The following is a 16604-nucleotide window of genomic DNA, read 5'->3' on the forward strand; positions in this document are numbered from 1 at the left end:
ACAATCCCTGATTTATATCTTCATATTTTCTGCCGTGTTCTTGCAGAAAAGTTGGTAAAGGCTGATCGGACTGTTATGCCTACTTTTTTAGAAGATGGACGATAGGAGAAAATATTACCACGATGAGAGAGGAGGAAAGCCCAAAGGAAAACCTGTATTTTACAAGTCTGGGACTTGTCGGCATGATACACGGTTCTAAAGATTAGAGCAAAGCAAAACAAGTGTGTGAGTTATTTTGTAGATCAAAAGTTTCAATCATCTTCTGGGGCTTGTTTCTTAGGCATTTGGAGGTCTATAAATGATAAGCAAGATGCTAAACTAAAAAATAAGATAAAATTTAAAAAAGCCCAGAATGTAAGGCTTTCAGGTGAATGGTCTTTAACTATGTTTCTGTCTCCTATCCTCATCAAAAGAATTTTTATCAGTGGGGGAGCAGAGCTTAACATTAAGATGAAGGTGTGTTCCTTTTTTTATGATTATAATCCTGCTGAATTGAAACGAGGCAGAAATGTGTGCAGAGATATGTCATCACACAAAGTCTCTCCATTTAAGCAGGAAGTCACACCTATGAGAAATTATTCTGGCAGGATTTCTGAGAATCCACATTATTATTATGGGATTACTTCTAATAGAATTTCTACATAAAGGATGCTTGATTAATTCAAATGTGTATGCTGCAGGGATGCAACAATTTCAGAATCCACACATTTGGAATTTGTGACATTTTAAACATACCATACCCGAATCTTACTGTATTAAAAGGTACTGCTGATCACCCCACTAGTATCAATTAAGCTCTTTTTGCCCAGAACTCAGCCAACCACCTCTCTGTGTTAGAAAGAAATTCTATTCTTAGAGAGCCTACCTCTTCATTGAGAAGAAAAGTCTTATATATAAAAACATAAGAAAAGACCAAAACAGCTCAATGGTGAGCTTCTATAGAGAAGGTTTCAGAAAAAAAAAAAAAAATCATTGTGGGCTGGAACACTGAGCCCCAACACTGATTCTTGTATACTACAGGCAGTGAGAAGAGGAAAGGATAAAAAAGCAAAATAGATGTTCCCCTCCATGCTTTCATATTCCATGAAAACAGGAAATGAAGGAAAATCCAGGGAAAGGGTGATGCAAGATGGGAGGTAATGAATTTGCAAAAAATATGGGAAAGGATGCCAGGAACAGAAGAAACATTTATTTTGCTCATTCTTTCTCTTTCTTTCTTTAAACAAATATTTACTGAACACCTATTGTGTGCCAGGTACTGTGCTAGGTGTTGGGGATAAAGGTAAATAATGTAGACATGGTCCCAGCCCTCATGGGGCTTAAGGGGGCAGGGGGTGACAATAAGCAAGTAAACAAATAAACAAAGTGAATACAGTCTTTGCTAATTACTGTGAAGGAAATGAACAAGTCACAGTGATAGGGGATATGGGATGGTTGGAGAATCTACTTTAGATAGAGTGGTCAGAAAAGGTCTCACTGAAGGAAGTGCTTTTAATCAGAGACCTAAAGAATGAGAGTAATCAGACCATTCAGTGTTTTAGGTATAGGAAACAGCAGGTGCAGAGACCCTGAGACAGGAAGGAGTTTGCATGATCAAGAAGTGTTAGAAGGTGGGCATGGTTGGAGCAAGCTAGTGAGGGAGAAAAAGAGATGAGAATGAAGAGCTTGTGGTGAGGGACTCGGATTTTGTTCTAAGAGCAATGAAAAGCCAATAAATAATTCTAAACAGGGGAGTCATGGAATCTGATTTGTGTTTTTAAAAGATCATCCTAACCCCTACCTCATACCATATACACCATATACTATAATTCACTCAAAAAGGACCACAGACCTAATATAAGAGCTAAGCCTATAAAACTATTAGAAGAAAATATAGAAATAAATCTTTATGACCTTGCAAAGGCATAGAGACAAAAATTTATTGTGGTTACCGGGGCTGGGGGGAGGAAAGGATGGGAAGTTATTAATTAAGGGGTATGGCAACGAGTGGTTTTTGGTTGGAGTTTCTGTTTAAAGTGATGAAAAACTTTTGGAAATAGTGTTAATGGTTATACAACATTGTGAATGCAATTCATGTCCATGAATTGTACACTTAAAAATGATTAAAATGGCACAAGTTTTGTTTTGTGTATTTTACCATAATAAAGTTTTTTTTAATCTTTGTGACCTTGGATAAGACAATGGTTTTTAAAATAGGACACAAAATCATGATCAACCAAAGAAAAAAACAAGATAAATTGGACTTCATCAAAATTATAAATGTTTATGTCTCAGAGGACACCATCGAGAAAGTAAAAATACAACCCACAAAAAGGGAGATAATATTTGCAAATCATGTATCTGATAAGGGGCTTGCGTCCATAATATATAAAGAACTCTTACAAATCAACAATAAAAAGACATTTAAAACATCCGTAAAAACAATTTGAAAATGGGTAAAGGATTTCAATAGACATTTCTCCAAAGAAAATATCCAAATGGCAAAGGAGCACTTGAAAAGACACTCAACATCATTAGCCATCAGGGAAATGTAGATCAAAACCACAATAAAATACCACCTCACACTCACTCTGTTGCCATTGAGTCAATTCCAACTCATAGAGACCCAATAAGATGGAGTAGAACTGTCCCATAGGATTTCTAAGGCTATAAATCTTTACCGAAGCAGACTGCCACATTTTTCTCCTGTAGAGTGGCTGATGGGTTCAAACCACAGATCTTTGGGTTAACAATCAAGTGCTTAACTCATTGCACCACCAGGGTTCCTCTTGCTATAATAAAAAAAACAGGTAATAACAATTGTTGGTGAGGATGTAAAGAAATTGGGACCCTCATACACTGCTGGTGGGAATATAAACTGGTGCAACCTCTTTGGAAAATAGTCTGGAAGTCCTACAAAATGTTAAACATAGAGTTACCATAAGACCCAGCAGTTCACTCCTAGATATATACCTGGAGAACTGAAAATATATGCTTACCCAAAAACTCATACATGAATGTTCACAGCAGCCTGATTCATAATAGCCAGAGTGGAAACAACTCAAATATCCATCAGCCGATGAGTGGATAAACAAAATGTAGTATATCCATACAATGGAATATTATTCAGTCGTGACAAGGAATGAAGTACTGATACATGCTACAACATGGATAAACCTTGAAAACGTTAAGATACCTAAGAGAAGCCAGTTGCAAAGGCCACATATTGTGTGATTCCATTTATATGAAATGTCCAGAGTAGGCAAATTCAGAGAGACAGAAAGTAGACTAGTGGTTGCCAGGGTCAGGGGCTGGGGGAGGAGGGAATGCGGAGTGACTGTTAATGAGTACTATGGGGTTGCCTTCTAGAGTGATGAAAATGTTCTCGAATTAGATAGTGATGATGGTTGCACATATTTGTGAATGTATTAAAAACCACTGAATTGTATAACTTTAAAAGGTTGAATTTTATGGCATGTGAATTGTATCTCAATAAAGCAGCATAGTGGTTAAGAGCTCAGCTGCTAACCAAAAGGTTGGCAGTTCAAATCCACCAGCTGCTCCTTGGAAACCCTATGAGGCAGTTCTAATCCATTCTACAGGGTCGCTATGAGTTAGAATCAACTAGACAGCAATGAGTTTTTGGTTTTTTAAAGTCATTATAAAAAGCAAACAACAAAAAAGATTACCCTGGCTGATCTATGAAGATCCTTGGAGGGCAAACATGGAACCAGGATATCAGTTAAGAAGCAACTGCAGCCATCATGATAACAGGTGATAATAATTCACATGTTGTTGTTAGGTGCCATCGAGGTGGTTCCAACTCATAGTGACCCCATGTACAACAGAACAAACACCGCCTGGTCCTATGTCATCCTGACAATCGTTGCTATGTTTGAACCCATCCATTTTTGCAGCCCTTGTGTCAATCCAATTGCGTTGAGGGTCTTCCTCTTTTTGGCTGACCCTGTACCTTACCAGGCATGGGGTGGGGGTGGGGGGGCAGAAGCAGTGGGAATCATGTGTTGCTGGCTTGGGAAAGTAGATACAGGATGTTGTCCTTTACTGTCCTTCCTCAGAGGGAGAGTCAGTTTCCGGCTTGAATGGGAAAACTTGCACTGAAGCATAATCCCAGCCCTAAGAGGTAGGTTTAACTATCCCTGTTTATCATTAAATAAATGAGGCACATAGAAGTTAAAATATAAATGCCCTCGATGGAGCTCAGGGCATTTTTAGGGCAGTGAAACTATTCTGTAAGATACTGTAATGGTAGACATGTGACATTATGGATTTTTTAAAACCCATAGGACTGTACAACAAAGAGTGAACCCTAGTGTAAACTATGGACCTGAGTTAATGTCTTAATATTGTTCGTCAATTGTTAACAAATGTACTACCAGAATGCAAGAAGTTAATATATTGAAATCTACAAAAGCTGGAACCTACCTAAGGTGGAAACTTGTCAGAGAAGGAAAACTCAAATATTTTCCACTAATAGAGAGTGAAAGAACAGCAGTAAGATTGCACCCTGTCAATGGCAGAAAACTTGTGAGACCTGGAAAAACAAGGCAGCCCCATCAAGCTCCGGCTCTCACAGGTTTCACTGTAATGAGAGAAACAGTGTATGGGGGAGAGAGGATATATGGGAACTTTCTGTATTTTCTGCACAATTTCTCTGTAACTCTAAAACTGTAAAAAAAAAAAAAAAAAGGAAAGAAGCAAAGAAAAATACCCCCAAAACGGCCTAATAAGTGTTAGTGCTGATTAGTATCAATCTGACTGTAACATCAATGCTCTTTACTGCACAGTATACGAAGAGATACATACATATATATATATGTGGTGGGGAGAAAGGTCTAGTAGTATATATATGTGGTATGCTCTCTCTCTCGCTCTATATATATGGTATATACTGGTATATCGTCTAGGCAATACTGGAAGGAAGTTAAGGAGAGAGAGGTCAAACATCCCAAATGGAACATTTGTGTCACTTTGGCCCTAGCCTAATACCTCGAATATACTGGCACTGAGCGACAGAGAACCCCAAAGGTACTACCCCCAGTATCCAATCAGTAACCAAGTCCTGTTAATTCTAAATGTGTCCACAGCGTCCTCCATTTACAATGCTGTACCTTCCTCATCTCTTGCCTGTATTATTGCAACACACTCCTAATTGTTGTCCCTGCTTCCAGTGTTACCCACCACTCCGCCCCTTCCCCAGCATATGCAAGCTGCAGTGTGCACACCCATGAACATACACCCATCCCCTCTAACCTCTTTTCCATCACTAGGTTGTGCTTTCTAAAATTGCAAACCTGTTCATTTTACTCGTTAGCTGCCTTGGAGTCGGCTCCAACTCATTCATTTAAACTTGACTAATGACTTTTTTTTAATGACTTACAGTGTATCAGGTACTTTGCTAGACCCTAGAAGTAGAGACATAAAGGACATAGCTCTTTCCCTCAAGAAATACATGGTCCACTGGGGAAGGGAAGCATTAAAAACATTTTCAATGTGTCCTATGTGGCAAGCGCTATAATAGGGATATGATAGGTGTATCATATCCTACAACTGACTTTTAAACAGGTTACTCTTCTCTGGAGTCGTTCCATCTGGCCATGTTCATCTTGCAGTGTGGCCATCAAAACTAAAAAGAATACAATGGAACCTCCAATCTGAATGCTATAATTGTAAGAATGCACCCAAGAACTATATTTAGCTGGTAGCTAACTAAAAACTACTAGTATAATTTCATGAACTGCTTTGGGGCCCATCCTATACGATTGAAATGAAAAACAGATAAAAGTTCGACAGACAGACAGAGAAACATTTTACACTTATTCACCATTGGTAAATATCCTCTCATTTCTGCCTAGCAAAGAAAGCCCTCAGATACAGCATCAGGCCTAGGGGAAAAAAAAAAACAGGGTTCAAATTCCAGATCTGCTACCTCTAGCTGTGGGATCTACCTTATAGGCTCGTTCTGAAGATTAAGTGAGATAATGGATGAAATCATCTAGCATATTACCCGCCCCACAGTTGGAGATCCATAAAGCTAGCGACATTTTATTCTTGGTTTACTGGTTCATGAAGATTCCATAAAACCTCATGCGTGGACACCCAGTGCATGAGGTTGTGCATCAATTTCAAACATGACAGTGTGCCTTCTAAAGTTTTCAATAATCACTCCACTCCCAACTCCATTCTTCATCTGCACCTTCTGAATTTCAAGCTTTTCATGGCCCAAGCTGCAGGCTCTCTAAAGGTTAACAAACCAGCACCGCCACCTGGAGGACACCAAGAGAATCTGGGTAAGAAAGCAATTACAGGGCCCCAGACACACTAACTCAGCTGTTTTGCACTGGTGCTAACAAGGCCCAGTTCACAGGCTCATCCCCAAAGGGGCCAATTAGCTTTACACCAAGACACACTTTGGAGCACAGCCCCAGCCTCTACACTTAGCTCCCCAGTTCACACATGTGTGGCTGTTGCTTAGAAAATGGATTCATCACTCCAATCCCATTTTTCATTACTTCTAAAAATTTCTTAAAAATCCAATGTAAAACAGTATGGAAACAACAAAGATGAACAAGACCTGCTCCCAACTCCTAAGGAATCTTCAGTCTACAGCAGTGTTTCCCAAAATGATTCCTGACACATTAATACGAGTTATGAGAATAAATGGCTCCATAGTGTTAAATTCGTTTGGGAAACACTGAGCTAATCGAAGTCAAATGGGTTCTTTCCTGGAGGGCTTCTCAGAGCCTTTAATATGCTAAGATGCACTGTTAATTTTCCGAGAAGGAAACGGAATGTGCAGTGTTTCCTGAACTTGGATGGCCATAGAGACCTTCTTCCCTGCTTTTAAAGAATAGGGATGAATCTGCTGGCCCAGGGAATGGCTATTTCCACAGGAACATCTATTTTAAGAAGCACACACCTCCACTGGGAAAGGTTCACAGTCTATTGCTAAGTAAACAAGGAAGCAGACCATGGAACAGCATCCCATTTTGAAAAAGAACACAGGTGTACATGTAATGGGGGAAAAAGCAAGGAAGGACATGAACCAAAATGTTAACAGTGATGATCTTTTTGTTGGAATTATTGCTCTTTGTTTTACTGTGTGTCCTTTCTAATTTTCCAAGTTTCTGCAGTGAATATATATGTAAATTAAAAATAAAAACACATAGCACCTGTTCTAGGACAGTATATCATTTTCATATGGCAATTATTATAGAATAATGTAAGAGCCAACATTTACTGAAGGCTAAGTAAGTGCCTAGCATGTGAATTATCTAGATTATTTCATTTAAAACGTCACATAAATCCTACAAAATGAGGTACCATTTTTGCCCCAGATGAAAAATTGATGAAAGAGAGAAATAAACCCAGTAGAGCCAGAATTTGAACACATTACATCCCTCTTCGCCAGCTAACACACACACACACAACATAAAGAGAAAAGTGATGCCATTCCTCCAGAGAGAGGCTATTAGAGGGTAATAACGAGAAAGCTTTGCTATAGAGCTACTAAAAACTAGTTGCCATTTATTAAATGTTCACCGGTGCCAAGAATTATTCTAAGTGTTTCTACAGACATAAACGTAAGCCAGATATCAGCTAGGCTCTCCTAGCCCTTTAAGATTTGCCTTCTGCAGTATTGTTCGGGTCATCTCTCTCATCTTCCTTCCTTTTTGTGTGCCATCAAGTCAAGTCAATTCTGATTCATAGCGACTCTACAGGACAAAGTAGAACTGCCCCATAGGGTTTCCAAGGCTGTAATCTTCACAGAAGCAGGCTGCCACATCTTTTGGCTGGTGGGTTCGAACCACTGACTTTTCAGTTAGCAGACAAGAGCTTAACCACTGCACCACTAGGCCTCATCACTGATCACTACAGGCTAGAGACGGCTGAACTGTTCTACCCCCAAAAGTGGAGGGAATAGTTTTTTGGAGTTTCTAGTGATCAGTGAAACCCCAGAAACTATTTATTCCCTTGACTTTCTTGGGTAGAACAGTTCAGTCAATACTTTGCTTTAATCCCACCTTGGTGTGTCCAAAGACCATTAACATGTTAAACAGCAGTCTTCTACTCCAATCATATGCTAGCCCACTTGTTCTTGCTCTCCCGCTTTCTCTCTCTCTCTCTTTAAGAAAGGCACAAAAGGAAAATTTATTTCCTCACTGATATGAAGCACACCTAAAACACACAAAAAAAAATACTCCCCTTAAAATGCAGAAGTGGCTATAATCAGTTTTGATTTAAAATACGGTTTTTATTATCTCTACACATAAGTTGTTGAAGGAGGTTCTTTTATTAACTCCATTTTACAGATGAAGAAACTGAGGTCAAGTAACTTGCCCAAGGCACCAACACAGTTAAGTGGCTGGAGCACTGTTTGAGCCTAGGCCTGCTTGACTCCACAGCTCGTGTCACCAGGATTTAGAGATGAGAGGGGACACTCTGAGTGCAGAACGTCTACAAAAACAAACTCTCCCAAGGAAACAGCTCTTATACTACAAAAAACATATCAAGCTGGCTCAATTTCTTCAATGTAAATAAGAACAGACTAGTTAGACGACACCCCGCTTGAAGCAAACACACAAATATTCACGCTTCAGGTAAAAAAAAAAATATGGGCCCACAAACCAATTAAAGATTTAACTGTCTTACCTCACTGACAGCTTGTTGTTCTTGTTACTAAGTACCATGGACTTGATTTCAACTCATAATGACCCCATGCGACAGAATTGAACTGCCCCATGGGGTTTTCCAGGCTACAGTCTTCATGGGAGCAGATTGCCAGGTCTTTCTCCCACAGAGCTTACTTGTGTCACCAGGGCTCCTGACAGCAGGAACTCTTTAACAGAAAATCACTTTTTCTACACCTATCCCCCTGCCCCCTTTAGGAGCCAGGCGATTATCCACATTAGAAAACCATTTATTTATGTTTAGTTTTTTTTTTTTTTTTAATCATGGGGCATCTTTTTCTTGCTCTCTTTGAATCTGAAAGAAGATGGTTATTAGACTTTTTCTCTCACTGGATGGCACATTTTCCCTGTCCCAAAGTCACAAACTCCTGCAAAGTTGAACAAATCAGTTTTTTTTCCTTCCACTGCCTTCCAGGTGAGCCTTGCAGCTGAATTTTTCCACCACTGGGTCTTAAAGGGCAGGCAGGACTCAGGGCAGAAGGCATTGCAAAGTAATCTTAGACAGTACGGGTTCTTCATTATGTCTGCAAAATGCCACTAGCGCCTTTGACCAAACTGCACAATTTTGACATCTTGTGATGTAGCTGGAGTTTGAGAAATGGGGCTGAGGGTTGATTGGGGTCCAGAAAATAAATCTTTTCTATTGCCAGGAAGCAGTTACAGTTACACAACTGAAATACCAGCTCTTTGGAAAAGCTATCAAACTCATTCATGCAGTTGGGCTATATCATCATCCAAAGCACTTCTTAGATGCTCGGTGTTTGAAGCATAGCACAGAGTGAGTTAAGTGGACACAATCTATTATGGAAGACATTTTCCAAGACAGGGTGTACATTTCTGGTGCTGGTAGTAAGATGGGTTCAGACAGACGCCAAAGAACCCCTCTCAGAGGCTGACATGGTATATTATAATAATAACTAACATTTATTGAGCCCTTTCCATTTGCCAAGCCCATGCTGCATGTCTCACATGCCTATCTGGAAATCTAAATACAAACCCGTAGAGGCCAAGGCTCTCCTGGGAAGGAACTCAAGAGATTAGGCCCACCAGCCTGGTTCAAGTACAACCTTGGGATTGGAGAGGAAAGGTGGGTATTTGACACACACATTTTCCACTGGCCCAGCTCAAGGGAATTTATGTCCGATTTGTTCCAGCAGTTCTTCCTTTTTCCTTGATCCAAGGCTTTTTCTGCATGAGTAAATATTAACGTTGATTTCTGTTACGAAGGCTGGGAGTGGGCTAGCTAGGGACTCATGGGACCAACATCATCAGAAGAGAAGTACCCATTTCTGCACCAGACTTTCCTCCTTCCCTCCTGTTTCAGTCGAAGAAGTGACCTGGCTCCTGTGCTCTGGAACTCATCTGCTACCACTTTCTCAAGAATGTTGCTTCTACAGATTATTCTTTTCCCTCCTGCAGCATCAACTTTGTCTCCTCTGCATCACTGCTCTCTATATGCAAATATCTTTAAAAACAAAACACAACAGAACTTCTGTAGACCACTTGTCCTGCACTCTGCTCCTTTGCACAGTAAATCTCGGAAAGTGTTGCATATTTCTTACCTCCTATCATTTTCTCCACCCACTCAGATCAGGCTTTTGGGTCCCGCCCCAACCCCCATTCCACTAAAAGAGCTCTAAACAAGGCTCCCAATGTCCAATTCTCTGTCTGTATCTTGCTTATTAGCAGCACCTGGCCCAGTTAGTCTTTCCTTCTTCCTGTGGTTTTCATGACTTCTGTTTTTGCTTATCTTCTCCTGCTTTGCCTGAGGGCTCTTTCTCCATCTACTTGCTGGTTCATCCTCATTCACCATCAGACCTCTAAATGTTGGAGTGCCCCAGTCTCCACCCACAACTAGTTCATACACTACTCCCCAGTTAATTTCACCTGCCACCCTCAACCCCTCTTTAAACACCACTGATGCTGCATAGACACTGAAGCCTCTCAAATGTATTTCTGTTGCCCAGACCTCTTCTCAAACTCCAGATTCAGATACTACTGCCCACTATACAGCTACGCTTAGAACAATGTCTAAGAGGCACCTCAAATTCAACAGAGTCAAAATAGAAGCATGGTGCTTACAGGAGAAACAATGCACCAGGGAAGGAGTTATATGGCAACTCTCTATACTCTCAGCACAATTTTTCTGTAAACCTAAAACTTCCCTAAAATATAAAGTCTATTTTTTTAAACTTGAAGCATGTTCTTTCCCACAAATCCACTCCCTTCAATCCTTAACCATCTGGGAAAATGGTACCACCACCCATGTGCTTGCTTAGGCCTCAAACCCAAGAGTCACTCTTAATTTTTCTTCCCTTTACGGCCCTGTTCCAACGGGCCAGTAAATCCTGACAAGTCAGCCTCCAAAATAGATCCAACTTCTTTCTATCTCCCCCATTTTATCCCTAACAAGCCTTTCCTGCTTGTCCTACTTCATCAACCTCCTAATTGGTCTCACAACCATAGCTCTTATCTTACTATAAAATATCCTCCACACAGCAAATGGAGTGGTCTTTCTAACATGTAAATCAGATCCCATCAACCCCTCTTCCCTACTTAGAACTTCTAACAGCTTCCCATTGCTTTGATGATAAAATCCAAACTCTTGACCATGACATACATGAGATGGCCCCTGCCTGGCTCTCTAACCTTATGTCCTTCCTGCCTTTCCATCGTTTGCTACTCTCTAGCTACAGTGACCTTCTTCTGTCATTCCTGACTCAGGCAGGGCCTTTGCCCTTGCTGTTAACTCCTGCCTAGAACAACAGCCTAGCTAAAACAATCTCCCCAGGTACTCTCTATTACATTACATCAAAACCAAACCTGTTGCTGTGGAATTGATTCCAACTTATAGCGACCTTATAGGACAGAATAGAACTGCCCCATAGGGTTTCCAAGGAGCAGCTGGTGAATTCAAAATGCAGACCTTTTAGTTAGCAGCAGAGCTCTTAACCACTGCACCACCAGAGCTCTACTCTATTATATTACCCTATGCTATATATTTTTAGACACCTTATCCGCATCTGAAATTAGCTTATTTACTCATTTTGTCTCATTAAAATAGAAGCTCTGAATATCTGGTAAAGTATCTAGTGAATAGAAGGTACTCACTGTTCTCTGCACTCATCTCCCTGGTTCTCAATCCCTGCTGTATATCTTGGATTTCAAGCTCAGCTTCTGGCCTACCTTGGCTTGACGACCTGTTTGGATTTCGTTATCTGGTTGTCTGACCTCGGCTCCCCATTTGGTTCTTGGCTCTGCAGGTTCTCTGGACTTCAGCCTCTCTCGAAGCTTTGCTTGAGAGTCACATCCTCTGCCATCCTGGGCCCTGGGCCTGTTTCTCTGCAAAGAGAATTCCATCTGAGGTCAGCCAGCTCATGGGACAGCAGCAGTCTACATTGGCTCTAAGACTATAAGGCTTTACCTTGAAAAGTTTCACTTTCACCACGGTTCCTTGAAGCAACCAAAGCAAAAACAGAAACTCAGACCACTCCAAGGGAGGTGAGATTTCTTCAGTGGTTTCTACACGCCAGACAGCCAAAACTACTGGACTATCCAAGAAACTGGACTGCCAGGAAGTGGTAGAAGCTTTCCTGACCAGAGAAATTATCTGGCCCTGGAAGAGTGTTTCTATCTCATCCTGATGGGCTGGCTGGGACAGTCCATCAAACATGGTCAACGGTGGCACTTGGTGGAGTCCAGGATCATTGCAGCTATAGGCCCCAAAAATATAGAAAAAGGAGAGGATCTTGTCTATGAAAACAGGTGGTTGTTTGCGCCTGGAGAGAAATGTACCCCCAAATGTTATAACTTCCGCATGAAATCACCATATAAGGCTAGAATGGACTATTCTAGACCCTGACAACCACCCAGAGAGACTTCTGATTGCCTCACTCCCTTAGTTGGAATTTTGGAGTTACAAGAGTTGGAAAGTCACACCATGTAGCTTAAGTTAAAAAGAGGAGGAATACAGTAGTATTTCACAGAAGCTAATGACAGGGAAATACAATTCGACCTCATGAGGGCCTGGAACCAGGAACAAGAAAGTTGGAAACAAGGATCCCCTCTCTCTGTCTCTCAAAGTCCACATGGTTTTCTTATCCCTTGTTCTTCGTGCATGTCTCCTTTAACCCCTATCTGGTGACCAACTTTCCCTGGCACAATACAAATGTGGTCATTCCAACCCCACCTTAGCATGACCCTCCCACCCACAGTCACTGGGCCCCAACTCTGAATTTCATGCAGAAATAATATGACTGCCCCAGCATAGGTCAGCTATCTACCCTTTCTCCACTGATACCAGAGAGAAACAGAATGACATGGTACCAGCATGTCTCCATGCCCCATTCTTGTCTGTGAGGGGAAATTATCATAGAAAGGGATCATGACCAAAGAGGAATCCAAAGGTTATCTACCATACCGAACTACAACATGATGCTTTCTGGAATGCAAGTATCTGAGTCCCCGTAAAGACCAGACTGAGGGAACTGAGAGTCTTGTACGCCACCCAACCCTTGAAGAGCCCTGAGACAACATCTCACCTGCCCATTACCTGGTCCCACAGGAGGAGCATGCCCACTGCAATAATCCATAGCCCACATAGCTGGCCTTTCTCCAAGCCACCTCTGAGTCTTCACTCATTCATCATACTACTCTAAACAGGCTTGCATCTTTCAATGTAACTATCTTTTCCTGCAACTTGAACACCTTCATTGCTCTAGATGTTGTTCAGGTCGCTACTAAAGAGGAGCTGCAGGATCACTCCAGTCCACTAAAACACAGCACTGGGTTGTTGTTATTAGTTGCTGTTGAGTCAGCGCCAATTTGTGGCAACCCCACGTACAACAGAATGAAACGTTGCCCGGTCCTGCACCATTTTCCACAGTGTCTTCCACCAAATATTACTCTTTTCTTAGGATGGTAAGAGGGGTTCTTCATGCAATGCAGTGGACATGATTTGTCTCTCCAAAACAAAAAATACCCCTTATTTTGAGGAACTACTACTCCCCAGCTCCAAACATGAGACTCTGGTGGAGACTGTCAGTCACAGTGCCCCCACTTTCTTTTGGCTGAAGGAGAGGCACATGGCCCAGGCCAATCATGGTAGTGATCACAGAAAGTAGTCTAAGAGGTGGGCACATGAGCTGATTCAGTCTGATTAGGGTCCTTCCCTTTGCTTTTCTGATTGGAGATAAGTGGGGCTTGCTCTCAGTCAGAGCTCAGGGCATGTCAGTCCACAGTGGTCTGCAGCCCTGCTTCCTGCCAAAAACCACTATTACTACTACTGTTTACTAAACTCCTACTAGATGTGAGGTGCTTAATAGTCATGATCTCACTTAATTCTCACATTAATTTAAAGATAGGTTTTTATTTCCATTTAACAGATGAGAAAATCAAAGCTCAGAGAAGGGTGAAATAATTTGCTCAAAGTCATATAATAAATGAGTGGCAGACTCTGAATTTCTGACTCCATAAGCCCATACTCATAATCCTTACTCTCTAAGTGTTTGATGATGGGTCTCTTTGTACCCCCTACATAAACCAAATGATATGCTCCTTAAAAGCTAGGATTTTTTTTTTTTTTTCTTGTTCATTATCCACATAGCATAGCACAACGCAGGGGCAAATTAACCATTGCCTTAGTTATCTGGTGCTATTATACCAGAAATACCGCAAGTGGATGGCTTTAACAAACAGAAATTTATTCTCTCCCAGTCTAGGAGGCTAGAAGTCCAAATCAGAGTACCAGCTACAGGGGAAATATTTCTTACTCTGTCAGTTCTGGAGGAAGGTCCTTATCATCAATCTTTCCCTGGTCTAGGAGCTTCTCAGCACAGGGACACTAGCTCTACTTCTGGCACTTCTTCTTGGTGGCATGAGGTTCCTGCTCCATTCTCAATTTTATATCTCAAAAAAGATTGACTCAAGATACAACCTAATCCTATAGATTGAGTCCTGCCTCATTAACATCATAGAGGTTAGGATTTACAACACATAGGATAATCAGATCACAAAACAGTGGACAACCACATAATATTGGGAATCGTGGCCTAACCAAATTGATACGCATTTTGGGGGGACACAATTCAATCCATAACAACCAGTAAGCAAGCTACACACGGGCTTACTTGTGCTTACTTACTGATCTGTAGTGAACACTTTCACCTGTTTTTCACCGCCATCAAAGAAATTGTTCACTACAGATGAGTAAGCAAGCACAAGTAAGCCATGCCCACCTTGCTTATTAGGTAATCTGTCTCCCAGCACAAGGACTGATACTTAGTAGGTGGTCAATGCATTTTTGTAAATGAATTCTTAACACTATTGTATTTGCATATCCATATTGTGATTTTATGCATATTATAATCGGTACATTAATATAAATGCCCATTGCCATAACACATCACTGTTGGCTTTCCTTTTCCCTACTATTGGCCACTTAGACTATTCCCAGTTTTTAGTTTTAATGTGCAATACAGTAATTTGCTATAGCTGGAATATGGAATGGGGACAAGGAGTATAATATGAGCCAATAAAAGAAAAATAACAATCTGCGTCTTTCATGAGACAATTCAAGTTGAATTCTATTAAGTACTATAATAATTGCACATAACAGAGAAACAATTCAGGTATTAAATTTAGGATAATAAAATTACCAGACTTACATAAATACCACAATTTTCATTAGAAAATCACTCACGTTTAATATATTATAAAATACACAGTCAAACCCCCTCCAAAAAAAATCCATTGCAGTTGAGTCTATTCCAACTCATAGCGACCCTATAGGACAAAGTAGAATTGCCCCATAGGGTTTCAAAGGAACAGCTGGTGGATTTGAACTACTGACCTTTTGGTTAGCAGCGGAGCTCTTAGCTGCTGCATAGTATCCTCTTTCCTATCTCCCCAACCCCCATCTAGGTAAGATTCATATTTTTTTTAAGTGAATATCAATATATAAATGAAGTGTCAATGTTCTATAAAATACGGGAAAAACCGTGTGGCTAACTTTCAGCAAACTGAGTTTGGTTAAGAATATACTAAAAACTAAACCCATTGCTGTCGAGTCGATTCCGACTCATAGCAACCCTGTAGGACAGAGTAAAACTGCCCCATAGGGTTTCCAAGGAGCAGCTGTTGGATTCAAACTGCCAACCTTTTGGTTAGTAGCTGAACTCTTAACCATTGTACCACCCACAACAAACCCAGTGGTACTGCACCACCAGGTCTCCAATAATATACCAGAAGTGTTCAAATATATATATAACAGTTTCTGTCTGGTTTCTAGTTCAGTTCTTTGCTTTGAATTTGGTTTCCTGAGTGCTGTTGTTGAATAACTCTCAGGTACCCTCTAGTGGATGAGATGAACACTTTGGCGCCAGAGGTACCATTTTTTATCTCTTCATGTATTATGCACCCAAAAGTAATCATGACTCATTCTTCTAGGTATACATGAAGGATATAGGAATAACAATAAATTTTTTAAGGAACACTTTATGTATTCATAGTTACAGCTGATTGCAGGGTTTATTAGGTTTTTAGGTTTATTAATATTAATAGGTGTTTTGTCTGTTGGTTTAAAGTTACTACTACAGAAAATTTTCCTTTTACCACTCTCTTTTGAAATATGAATAAAAATCAGCATAATTATCCTAATCTCATGAACAGATCATTTAACACTCTCAAAGAACTCATAGGTAGGCTAAAGAAAACTAGTTAATTTCCCCCAAATGTAAAGAATTTTAAAAGGAACAATATAATCCAGTTACATGTAATTTATAGTCGTTATTTTTTTTTTTTTTTAAGAGGCTGGCAGTTAACCAAAAGGTCAGCAGTTCAAATCCACCAGCTGCTCCTTGGAAACCCCACGGGGCAGTTCTACTCTGTCCTATAGGGTCGCTATGAGTTGGAATC

At 40.6% G+C, this 16604-nt stretch overlaps 1 long non-coding RNA gene across 1 annotated transcript in view; it reads right to left on the bottom strand.

Moving 5' to 3' along the window:
* LOC126079697 (uncharacterized) overlaps window positions 1-11901 on the bottom strand; it is a 50469-nt gene extending 38568 nt beyond the window's left edge. The window contains exon 1 of the long non-coding RNA XR_007518237.1: window positions 11877-11901. This is a non-coding gene — a long non-coding RNA (uncharacterized LOC126079697). The remainder of the gene's footprint in view (window positions 1-11876) is intronic.
* Between the last annotated feature and the right edge of the window lie 4703 nt (window positions 11902-16604).

Source organism: Elephas maximus, chromosome 7, assembly GCF_024166365.1.
Source record: "Elephas maximus indicus isolate mEleMax1 chromosome 7, mEleMax1 primary haplotype, whole genome shotgun sequence".
NCBI classification, from domain to species: domain Eukaryota; kingdom Metazoa; phylum Chordata; class Mammalia; order Proboscidea; family Elephantidae; genus Elephas; species Elephas maximus.